At 42.2% G+C, this 12503-nt stretch overlaps 1 gene segment (V, D, J or C); it reads right to left on the reverse strand.

Moving 5' to 3' along the window:
• LOC109564828 (T cell receptor alpha chain constant-like) overlaps positions 1–12503 on the reverse strand; it is a 76360-nt gene that overhangs the window by 17011 nt on the left and 46846 nt on the right.

Here is a 12503-nt window from a genome sequence, read left to right on the forward strand (position 1 = left end):
AAATAATGTGAGGTTAATATGGACCCTCAGTAGAGAGGGGGCAATGGGATGAACAAGTACTTGATTCCAAAGGAAACAGATGTTTTTCTCCTGTTTTACCTTCACACTGATTCTCCTTAAAGGGTAAAATGAATAACGTGGCAGAAAAGTAAATTCAAAGTTAGCAGCATTGTTATGATTAATAATAACAAAACAGTAGTGCTAATAATAATAATGAGATGACAATGATTATTGTCATCATCATATTATGTTTAGACCAGAGCAAATGCTACATAGATACATGTAAACCCAATATTCGAAGTGAGGTTACACATTTATAGAGATCTGACTTACTTGGGTTGATCAAAAGTTGGGTGCCAGTTCCAAATACGAATTTCTGATAACCTGTGCTCACACTCTGACATAACTCTATACAAAATGGCACCCCATGACTGGGCCAAGTCTATATACATGGAGCCCTGTAGCTGGGCCATAGCCTGGGATTCCTCAATCACACACAAGTTAGTTATTAAGTGTGTGTGGTCATCAAAGTGGGAAGAGGTGTATAATTTTACTGTTTAACCTTCATTTCTAAGAACATTGGAAGATGACAAGAAATAAGTCACAATTCAATAGAAAATCCTGCTCTGTATACAGTAGATTATATTAAAAAATGCGTGAATATTCAGGTTTAAAAAGTCATTCATATAATTACAGAGTTTTAGTTCTAGACAGGACATAGGGTAGCTATGTCCATCCACACTTACTAAGGTTCACTACATATTTCTACATGAATAATGCTCGTGGATATATATAATGCAACTTTACCATTGCCAACCTATCTTATTTAAATAGCGGACAAAACTCTGGGGAAAAAGTCAATGAAAACAGATATCCATATCTTTCAACTATAATAAAAATCAGGTTATTTCATGGAACTTACTTGTTTCAATAAATAGCTTTGTTCCTGTCCCAAAAACAAATTTGAAGCCTCCAGTATATCCCACAGTGATTTGTGCTGTGACAAAATGGGCCACTTCCTTCTTCCATTTTTATGCCACAGCTGGGGATTTGGCTCAGGGAGCCTTGTTTTGGGGAAGGTATTCAAAGTAAGGAGCACTTTTTTGTTTTTTCCTTTTTTGGCCAAGTGGAACTTCCCCGACCAGGGATCAAACCCGTGCCCCCTGAAGTAGAAGCACAGACTCTTAAGCAAGGAGCTTTTTTTTTTTTTTTATAGTCTCTCAGTAAAACCCAGTTTTTTTCCTGCTCTTGAACGATCTCATACATCTTTCCTGTCAGAAGTGTTAGTTCACCAAACAGTAGTCATGGAATATGGCCCAGAGACCAAGATCCCCACGTTTCAGTCCCAGCCCTAGTTCTCACTGAATTTATGATAATGGACAGTTCAGTGAACTTCTCTGGATCTTAATTTCCTTATAGAAAAAAAAAAATTTCCCTTTCAGAGCTAAAGTTCTATGATCCAGCAGTGCCCAAAGTGTCCTCACCATTGCATATTTCTATAATTCACAAATGAGTGAGGCACTTGTAGATGGATTACCCTGGGGGCCGTCTGCCTGGGGAAAATACAACAGGTACTGAGAGGAAAGGACAGTCCGTGTTGAGGAAGTGGCTGCTGCCAGCTCTTCTCTCTGCTGTCTCCACTGGGGTAAATGCTCTCAGCAGCCCCCCTGTACTACTTATTTCTCATTAAAAAGGGCAGAGAATCCTTTAGATTTGCAGCACCCAAGTCAAGATTGCTCAAGGCTCTATCTCTCAGTCATGGCAGTATCTAAGAATAGAAAAGATAAATTTCATATATTTCCTTAGTAATTCTGATTGGCATCCTCTCTCATTTCTAAGTAAGCACCGGCACAGGGTCTGTGACATAAAGTAGTAGAAAGAGTAAGTCTTTGAGATCAGGCAGGCAGATCCTGGTTTGAATGTAGACCCTTCTACTCACTAACCCTGGGATCTTGGGCAATACTTCTTTCTCTGAATTTCAGTTTTCTCTTCTGTAAAATAGGAATATTGTTCCTTGATCGTAGAGTTGTTTGAAGATACACAATACTATATGTCATGCGCCTAACATGATATCTACCCATCATAGAAACTGAGATGGTGGTTATGATTTCTATGTTGTTAAATTATTAATCAATAAGGCTTTTTTTAGTGTTAGAGAATTTGTTAAATAGCCATAAGAGTCAATATCCTTGGATTGTAGTGATATAAACTCTAGGGTGCTATCGGAGTAAGATCCTAGAACCATAGATTTTGAGTGCTTCAACCCTCTCATCTCACACTGGAGGAGTCTGAGGCACACAGAGGGGCAATGACACAGTCATTGGGGTGCAATCAAATCTAGAACTCTAGACTGAAACTAGAAACCCTGGGTTCCTTTCTCTGCACTTCACTGACTCTTCTTGAATAATGTTTAGTGCAAAGGGACATAGCCTCTGAAATGAGCTGGGGCATAAGGTAAAGTGAAAGTGAAAGTGAAGTCGCTCAGTTGTGTCCGACTTTGCGACCCTGTGGACTGTAGCCCACCAGGCTCCTCCGTCCATGGGATTCTCCAGGCAAGAGTACTGGAGTGGGGTGCCATTGCCTTCTCCAGGGGATCTTCCCAACCCAGGGATGGAACCCAGGTCTCCCGCATTGGAGGCAGATGCTTTAACCTCTGAGCCACCAGGGAAGCCCTGGGGCATAGGTAAAGTGACCTTGAATAGCCTCCTATGGTAAGTCTCAGAGTCAATGGCAGTGGAGGTAGAAAAATTCTATTAGATTACGGCCATGCAATTTCCTGCTTTTTATCTTTTTTCCTCTTTCTGGCATTTAGCTCAATTTTAGTGCTAAAAACTCTAATACTGGACAGAGCTTTTTGTCCTGTCCATTTTCCTCCTGTTACCTTCACACTGATTCTCCTTAAAGGGTAAGATGAATAACGTGGCAGAAAAGTAAATTCAAAGTTAGCAGCATTGTTATGATTAATAATAACAAAACAGTAGTGCTAATAATAATGACATGACAAAATAATGATATTATTATCATCACCATCATATTATATTTTGACCAGAGCAAACACTACATAGATACATGTAAACCCAACACTGGAAGTGGGGTCACACGTTTCTGGAGATCTGACTTACTTGGGTTGATTAAAAGTTGGGTGCCAGTTCCAAATGTGAGTTTCTGATAACCCGTGTTCACACTCTGACATAACTCTGTACAAAATGGTACCCCATGACTGGGCCAACTCTATACAAATGGAGCCCTATAGCAGGGCCTAGGACAGGCTAGACACCAGGCTGTTCTTGAAAACAGGCTAGTCTTTAAGCAGGAAGCCAAGCTATTTCTGGAGAAACCCAGGTTTGTCAGCCTCACATCTTGGGAAAAGTCTTAATAGTTTGCTAAATTTCACCATAAGGAAAGGATGCTCATACAATGTTTGAATATTTTCACTAATTTATCTGAGTGCCACAATTCTTACTTCAACACTAGATTGTGGTTACTTATAAATAAGATACAAATGACAAAATCTCCTTGACAAACTTCCAGTCACTGTCATTGGAATACATTTTGCATTTACCATGGAATTGCACACTTACTCAGCTTCACTTGTAGGTGGGTGCCTTTCCCAAAGATGAGTTTGTTTCCTCCTCCCCAATTCCCACAGTGTTTGATGCCTCACAATAAACTCCCTCTGTCACGTCACCCCTTTTCTTGATTTACCTGATGAGTTAGAAAATGTTTTAGACTTAATATAGCTATTTGACTTACTCATATGAGAAAAAAACTCCCTGCAGCCCAAGAAGAATAAATTCACGGGCTGCTGGTGCCAAGGGGCCAGAGAGGCCATGCAGACCTACTCTCCCATTTTTGGATGAGAGAACTGAGGCCCAGAGGCAAGAGATGTGCTCCAGGTTTCACTGCTAGCTGGTAGCAGAGACCAAAACATGAGTTGCTTGACTCTCAATCTAGTATTTTCCCCTCTCTACCACATACTGATACGTACTGTGTCACTTACTGTATTCTCTTCTTCTCTGTGGCCTGGAAACTTGATCTCTCTGGGTATTCGATTTCAATTAAACAAGCACTTTTCAAGCACTTACTTTGTAAAAGGACCGTATTAGATACTTCATGGTATATAACAGGAGCCTCTGCTCTTAAGAATCTTTCAGTTTTAATAGGCAGATCTCACTAATGAAAGAATTCTGTAGCTGTATGTGTCACAGACTGTCCAGTATTCCACGGCTAGATACGGGATACTGAGGGAAGAGGAAAGGAAGGGATACCAGGGGAGACACCACAGGCTAGTCTTCAAGCAAGAAGCCAAGCTATTTCTAGGGAAACCCAGGTTTGTCTTAATCACCTAGGGTATTAGTCTCTATTCCATCCTGATCTAGTGAATTAGTTCTACTAATTCAACTAATTCTACTAATCCAACTCTTCTGTTGGTTACTTTCCTTTTTCAAAGTCTTCCATGAGGGCTCAACCTTAAAATCATAGGTCAACTGATAAAACAAGGATGATGTCACAAGGGTAAAACACAGTAATTACGTGTAGAAGCCTTAAACCAGAGAACGAGAAAAGAGGAGTGGGATTAGGTCAACATTTACCTGGAAAGACAAGAAGCACAGTGCCCTTTCCAAAAGTAGGTGTGTTGTATCCTGAATTCACACTGTAGCAAACCCCCATACAAAAATAGCCGGTGGTGTTGGGCCCTCCAACCTCTGACCTACTTAGGAAGGGAAAGAAGACCTGCACTAGAATCTATTATGTGCCAAGTGGGTTAACAACCTCTGTATAACCTTGCCTTATTCGGGCCATAACTATGCCATGAACTCTGATACTACTATCCTTACTTTACCAAGGAAGAACAGATGATGGGCTGAGCATGTGGAACCAGTCCTGATATACAAGTATCCTGGAAGCGTGAGACTTTTTAGGGCAGGACAGATACATGTTAGGAGGAGCTATGGGAGAAGGACTCTCCTTTTTGTTTCTAAGAGAATGAGACTGCAAATGTGTTGCAGTTAATCCTCTTGCCAGAACCAGATGTTAAAACACTAGTATCAGTGACCCCCAAACTCCAGCTCATCCTCTATCATGCCGTCATTTCCTGAGACATGAAAACATGTTCACCAACCTTCCCGCTGTTCCTCTGATACTCTACTCACCAGGCCTGACCAGCAGTCTAGTCCCGCTTCCGAAGGTCCATGTATAGCCTCCACCCTTCCCACAGTGTTTCTTAGTCAGTCAAAAACCCCTGCAAGCCCACACATCTTCTCATACCCAAGACTGAGAGATACAGCCCCTTCGTCTTAACTTTCTTTTTACATTCTGCATAACACAGGCCATTCGACTCAATTATGAGCATTTATTGTGCAACACTTAAAATGAAGCCTTGATCTACTCACAGCCCTGGGTCTATCACCATCCAACTTGTGATTTTCAACTCTGTTTATCCAGCAGATGTATCTAGCTCTTTTGTCTTCATTACACTTATCAAACTTTAAATTCCTGCCATAGTGTCTCTCCCAATTTTAACTTCAATCAATCTGAAACTTCAGGGAATAACATCCAGATCACAGAGTGACAACTTACTGATCCTACCTCCTTATCTTGCAGACTTAGTGGCCCCGTGGCACCTTGGTTACCTACTTGAGTTCTGTTCTGTCCCCAAAGTCAGGCATGCCTCTGACTAAAGGGCATCCATTCTGGTTTAGATATAATTAAAAAAAAAATCACTTGCCTTCTCTTTGGTTCTTATTCTCTGCGAATTTACTGTTTCAGTTGGCCTCATGGGCAATGTCTTGGCTTTCTATTCTATTAAGAAAGAACACAACTTGGATGAGACAAAACTATTAGAACATTAAGGGTTGGATGAGGGATCTTTCTAAATAGCTTTATTTAAATCTTTCAAAAAATGGCCAGAAAAGGCTTATTACATCCCCATCATGCGCTCCAAATGTTACAATCTATGAGATGACAACACAAGGAAGGAGAAATGCTTAGGAATTTAGTCTTACTTGGGGTGACCTGAAGTGTCGTTCCAGTTCCAAAGGCAACCTTTCGGTCACCCCTAGGATTCACGCTACAATGCAGGCCTATACAGGATGGCTTCCTTTCTGCCATTCTCATGTGGGTGACGTTTAAGTGTCTCTTCTACTTCAGTAGAAGAGAAAGCGGTTTTCACCAATGTCTATGGCTACAGATCAACATGAAAATAGCTCTTTTACTAAGAACCTACATATTCTCTATGGAGAAGTATACTAGCCATCCTAGCCTTTTTTTCTGAAAACAATCATAATATTTTACATGTACATAGCATTTGCTAGTTTATAAAAGTAGTTTCATATCCATTAACTTATTTTATTTTTAAAAAAACTTTTGAGGTGAGATGACGTATTTTCATTTTACAGGTGAAGAAATTATGGCTCAGATGCACTGATCTAGCCAGGTTTAGAAGGACTAGCAGTGTTTAGCCAAACTTTGCTTTTTTCTTTATGATCTACTCTCGGACTGAACTGTTTCAGTCTGTTGCTTTTGGTTCATCCACATGAGTACTTTTGCTCCACGTTTAGCCTAGCCTCCGTGCCGTTACTTTAACATTTCTTTCTACATCAGAATGAATGTTAGTCCACATAAACCATTCATTTCTTGACGCTCAGGCCCTACAAATACTGCAGTAAGTTCAACGGCCACATTAAGCCTCCTACTTTAGTGACATATTGTCTACTTACTGGGTTTTACTGATAATCTTGTCCCACTCGCAAAGATGAATGTGTTATAAATCACAGCACCGTGCTGCCTGAAAATAATTCCTGAGCTACCTTGATAATAGATTAGTGTGATTAGCGTGTATCTGTCCTCCTTCCTGGGAACTCTGGCTGGGATTTCCTCCTTTTTTATTATTGAAATAAAGACTAAGCCATGGAGTTAAGCCTCTGAAAGCTTCTTTTTCAGAGCACAATAGAACTGATGGAGGGGAAAGCCTGAGAAGAGTCCAAGTGATAGTCTCTAGACAACTCTGACGTATTTCCTTCAGAAAGATTTGCAAAATTTCACCAAGTCATATTGTTTTACCTGCCAAAGGATATCAGCTCTGGTCCCCATGTTTACTTAGGCATCAACCCCTGTACACAAGCTCCCTTTACCAGTGCTTAGTGAATTGCTCCCATCCCTGTAGGTAATCTATCTTTCTTTTATCACTCACTTTAGTTTATTTTAAAAAACATTTGTGAGCATGTAGTAGGTATGGTTGGAGTATTAGACATGGGGGATAGTACACATGTTTTTCATTTTGTCTTAATGCCTCTCATCATCAAACCCCAGTACTCCTTGAGTTAAAAAATAAGGAGATAGGGGCTTCCCTGGTGGTCCAGTGGCTAAGGCTCTACACTGCCAAGGTAGGGTGCTGTGATCCCCGGTCAGGCAACTAGATCCCACATGCTGCAACTAAGACTTTCCATACCACTACTAAGACCTGGAACAGTCATATAAATACATATTTAAAAAGAAGATACACAGAAACACAGGACACATTTAGAAAAAAGAATGAAACGTTTAGTCCCCTGCAGATTAAGTCTGCAGGATAAGTTCAGGTGTTATGATCAATAATAACCAGGTACTTACTGGGATGCACTGATACTGTGGTTCCTTTCCCAAAGACCAATGCATTTCCTCCCTGGTAGGCACAGTGAAACAAGGTCCTGCAAATACCTTGAGTACCTGCTCACTCACCTGACAAGGGACACTTGTATTCTGTCCTTGCCTTCGGCAAGGAATTCAGTGAGCTCCCAGGGTTTGGGAATGCAACAGTAAAGCTTTGTTACTTTGTGAGAAGGAAGGTAGATGTGGTGGGTCCTGTGCTCACTTAACAAACTTCACACAACATCTCCATGTGTGAGGCCCAGTGCTAGGTGCTAGGATACAGCTGAAAGCCGCTGGGACACTGTCCCTGTCCCCATGGCACTTACAGTCTAGAAGGAGGCACACAGGAACCAATCCATAGATAATACAATGTCAGGTGATGAAGTGCAGGAACAGATCAGGCTGGATAATGGGATGGAGAGCCAGGCACTGTCTGTGTTTGGTGGCTTGTTGGATGGATTAGGCAGGAAAGGTCTCTCTGAGAAGGTGATGATGAGATCCAAGCTTGGAAGAATGAATCGTCACCTCCATTTATAGATCAGCAATTTGAGGGCCTGAAAGATCAAAGCCTGGTTCCAAATCACACAGTGTCAAGGATGGCCATGGATGCCTAGATCATGCCTTCTCTCTCTTGAAATACTAGATACAGTTCCACCTCATACCTCATTCCTGCTTAGGAAAGATAAAATGAGACTGAGGTTCTTCCAAAGTGACTTTGGGACATTACAGGAATTGGGAACTGTGGCAATGGTTGTTGAGTGCATTAAGGTTGTAAGAGGAGGACCGCTGGAAGAGAAGATATTAGCCTCTCAGAGTGTTTCTCAGATGACTTCTCTGATGGAGCTGACCACTGAGATGGGGAGACTTCTGCCATTCTGGTTCTCTATTAAACTGTCCAACAATGCAAACCATTACCTAACAAAATGAGCTTTTACACTTAGGATGGAGAGGACGTGGGAAGAACTCTGTTCTCCACTAAATCTGAATAAACTGGAAACATTTGGCAGTCCCCTTAGATTTACAAAAAAGTCTGTTACATGTCTCAGTAACTAATAGATTTCAAAATTCAATACTTACTAAGATTCACCTTTAACATGGTCCCACTTCCAAAAACCAACTTCTGGCCACTTGAAAACCCCACAGTGATCTATTTCACCACAAAAACCAAAGTGAGCTTCATTTACAAGCACAGGAATTCTCCCAGGATCCCTCACTTGGTTGACACCCAGTCCAACACTAAACACATATTTAGGTAAACTCAAGAAAAGTCTTAAAGTCATACATTCTTCGGCATGGTAGGAAACCTCCGAAACCATTTCCTACACGCTCACAACCTCACTCATTTCTCTCCCAAGTGATCTCAGGTCTTGATGGTCTCCAGGGACTGTCTCAGTTCCCAATTCTCATGTTCTGGTTTCTCAGGGCTGGAAAGGTTCACCTTATATTCACGTTCAACCCTTTCTCTGCCATAGCCAAGATCCATGAAGCTTTTTGATTTCCAAGTTTATCCTCAAATGGAATTTTTCATAAAATCTGACTCTCAAAAAATTCATGAATCATCTGACTGCCCATACTTTTCAAAGAGATTTCACATACATTATCTCTCTTGATTCTTACAAAATCCTTTGAGCTAGGCAGAGCTAGAATCATAATCTCCATGTTGTAGATGAACTGAGGCTTACAAGGCTTCCCATGGGCACGTGGCTGGTGAGTGACTGAGCCAGATCCACTGTCTTTTGGCCCCGAGTTGAATACCTAGTGGCTCAGTTGGTAAAGAATCTGCCTGCAATGCAGGAGACCCGGGTTCAATCCCTGGGTTGGGAAGATCCCCTGGAGAAGGAAATGGCAACCCACTCCAGTATTCTTGCCTGGAAAATCCCATGGACCCGGAGCCTGGTAGGCTACTGTCCATGGGGTCACAAAGAGTCAGACATGACTGAGCGACTTCACTCACTTCACTGAATGCCTTAATGATTTTTTGTACATGTTCATGTATTGATCATATCACCATGGCTTTCAAGGATCTCTTCCTTCCTTTTTCTCTTCCCTAATGAAAAAGGCAATATCATCAACAACAAAAACAATATCCATTTCCTCCCTTAGAAAAAAACAAAACAAAACAGGACCTCTCTAAATAAACCTCCAGCTCAACTTTTTCAGAGTAATGTCCTTTTAATCCTCACATGCTTTCTGTGAGCCAGGAGATAAGAGTTACAAATATTTCAGTTGCATTAATTGGGAAAAATGAGGGCCAGAGGAGATAAATCAGAGTGATGGTTATAGGGGGTGCAGCCTGGTACAGACAGCAATATATTGCACCTTAGAACATGTAGGTGCTGGCCCTGCTATTGTGAGCACGTTCGAATCCTTTAACCACTCTGAATTGAGAGAATCAGTGCTTTCCTTTTTCTTCTACGTTGTGGGACAAAGATGTGAAGAAATAAGGAAAGGGCCTTAACTATTTTCCTTTTCTTAAGAAGACAGATCCAAGAAAATATCAATATAGTGCTATTTTTCTCCACACTGAATTTGTGCATCCCTATATGCTTATGCATAAGAGCAACACTACACAATTTTAAGGCAAGTTTGAGACAGATTTATGTGGGCCCGCATAACACACTCAGTCTAAAATTGATGACTAGGTTCCTGCTTCAATGTTGGAAACAGAATTTTGGCTCAGGTACCGGTACTCACTCAGCTTGACTATCAGCCTGGTTCCTTCTCCAAAGGTTAGCTTGGTCCCTGCAGTGGTGGTCACACAGTGATTCAAGGCCCAGCAAAAACCACAGGGACCAAAGAAATCACACTCTTCAGATGCCTGACCCCTGTCCTGTGGCTGGGGCAAAGTGGAGGGCTTGTGATGGTTAGGGTAATCCTGGCTCCCAGCACTGTGCCCATTTTGTAGAGCTGGAATGCTTGTCTGTGGCACATACTTGGGTCTCATTCTTTCATATATTAACTTACTTCTCTGCTTTGGCTGTTTGGACCTGGATCTGTGAGTGAGAATAATAGCTGTCAACAAAGCCTCACTCAGGGGCCCATTTGACCATTTGTAACCCACAAAGGAACCTGAGAACAGGAAGTCCTATAAGCTCTGTAAGACTTCTGGGATCAGGCTGTTCATACATACAGCTTAATGAACCCACCCATACATAGGCATGTACACTGAGTCTCTTTATATTCAATTTAGTGCCCTGGGAAGACCCCGAAGAGAAGAAGGATATTGTTTTGGGTCTACTCAGGCCCTCTGAGCTGCTGTACACTGTGATCAGCTTTTCTTTCCTTGGTCCAAGTTGCAGATCCTAACTCCCTCCAGTTATTCTAGAGCCCATTCAATGGGGAGGCTTCTACTAAGGAAGAGGGAGGCGGCTTCCTGGGGAAAGTTGACAGAATACTATGGAGAGGTCATTCATGATAAGAAAGAAGTTGATAGGGCCTCTGGACTCCAGAAAAATAACCCTGGCAACCCTGTACCTCAGTCTGGCACATCCAACCAAGTGTTGGGTGTAGACTGGAGTGGGGGTTTTGGGGTGCCTCACACACTCCAGTGGGAACGCCCTTCTCCTTTGCCTTCAGTGGGGACAAGCACAGCCTCCTCTCAGAGTCTCGGGCTCCTGAAAGGGATCCTAGGTGATCCTGATCTTTCTTCTACCTCCCCATCCCAGTCTACCTAGGAAGGAGTGTCCTCCAGGAACAGCAATACACATATTCCCTTAGTTTTAGAACTAAGGGCATTCATTCATCTCGCTTTTCAGTTTCTTCATAGAAATGTTTCCCTGGACTAGATAACAACCCACTCACCAGGCTGTACAGTTAGCCGGGTTCCTCTTCCAAAGTAGAACCTCCCCAGACTTGAGCCTCTATCGACACAGTGCCGGCCCCCTGTACATGAACCTGCTCCTAATGTTCCCCATCCCTCTCTCTCCTGCCCTGGGGGCCAGGGTTGAAAATCCACCTTCATCCTCTTTAAGTGGCTTTAAGTCTTTCCTTGTGCAGTTGACAGTCTGAGTGGGACAGTCAGATCTCAGAGGCTATCTCTCAAGGGACAAATGGTCTGTGCTAACAATAGCATTCCCACCTGCAGAGGCACCCTCCCATCAGAAAGCAATTACACGTCCTTTTGAGAGTGTTTAAATTGGAAGGAACTTGGCTTCCCGGGCCCTATTTCCCCGTATAAAAGACAGTTCACTTAGTTGGATTGTCATTGTGTTTGGATCCTTTTCCAAAGGTGAACTTGCGAAAACTCTGATAGACTGTCCTTTGCAGTCCTTTGCAGAATCACCCCATTCCCCTCCTTCGACCTCTGGTTGTCCCTCCAGGCATTTTCTTTTCCTCTTTTTTCCTTCCTAATACCACTCTTTATTTTCCCATTTACGGCACTGGGGAATCATATCCCACCATCTCTTAGGTATAAAAAGCCCAAATAGGCTTTAGCTCATGAATAATTCAATGACATATTTCTTTGACTATCAAAATAATAAAAATAGAAGAAACACGTCTGAGCTCACCTTTTCATCCTCTAGGCTGGAGTCATGAGATCTTAGCACTTAGAGTTGAAAGGGAGCCCAGAGATGATTCAGTCCAATATCTAAAATGGCACAGAAACCCCTTCTACAACATCAGATAGTCAGCTACAGGACCCAGTGTGAAGGTCTCCAAGGAAGAAGGGTCGCACACTTCACAAAGCAGCCTTTCCACCGCAGGCCTTGTTCAGAAAGGTCCCACAGAAGGCCGAGACACATCTCCTTTCATCCACTGGTTTTGATTTTGCCTCCTGTCCTCACCCCTTCCCTTGTCTAAATGGCAGTCCTTCAAATATTTGAAAAGTGTTATATCTCATCTTAGTATAGCCCACTGACATCCTCTCTTACTGT

This window comes from Bos indicus, chromosome 10, assembly GCF_029378745.1.
Source record: "Bos indicus isolate NIAB-ARS_2022 breed Sahiwal x Tharparkar chromosome 10, NIAB-ARS_B.indTharparkar_mat_pri_1.0, whole genome shotgun sequence".
Classification (NCBI taxonomy): Eukaryota; Metazoa; Chordata; class Mammalia; order Artiodactyla; family Bovidae; genus Bos; species Bos indicus.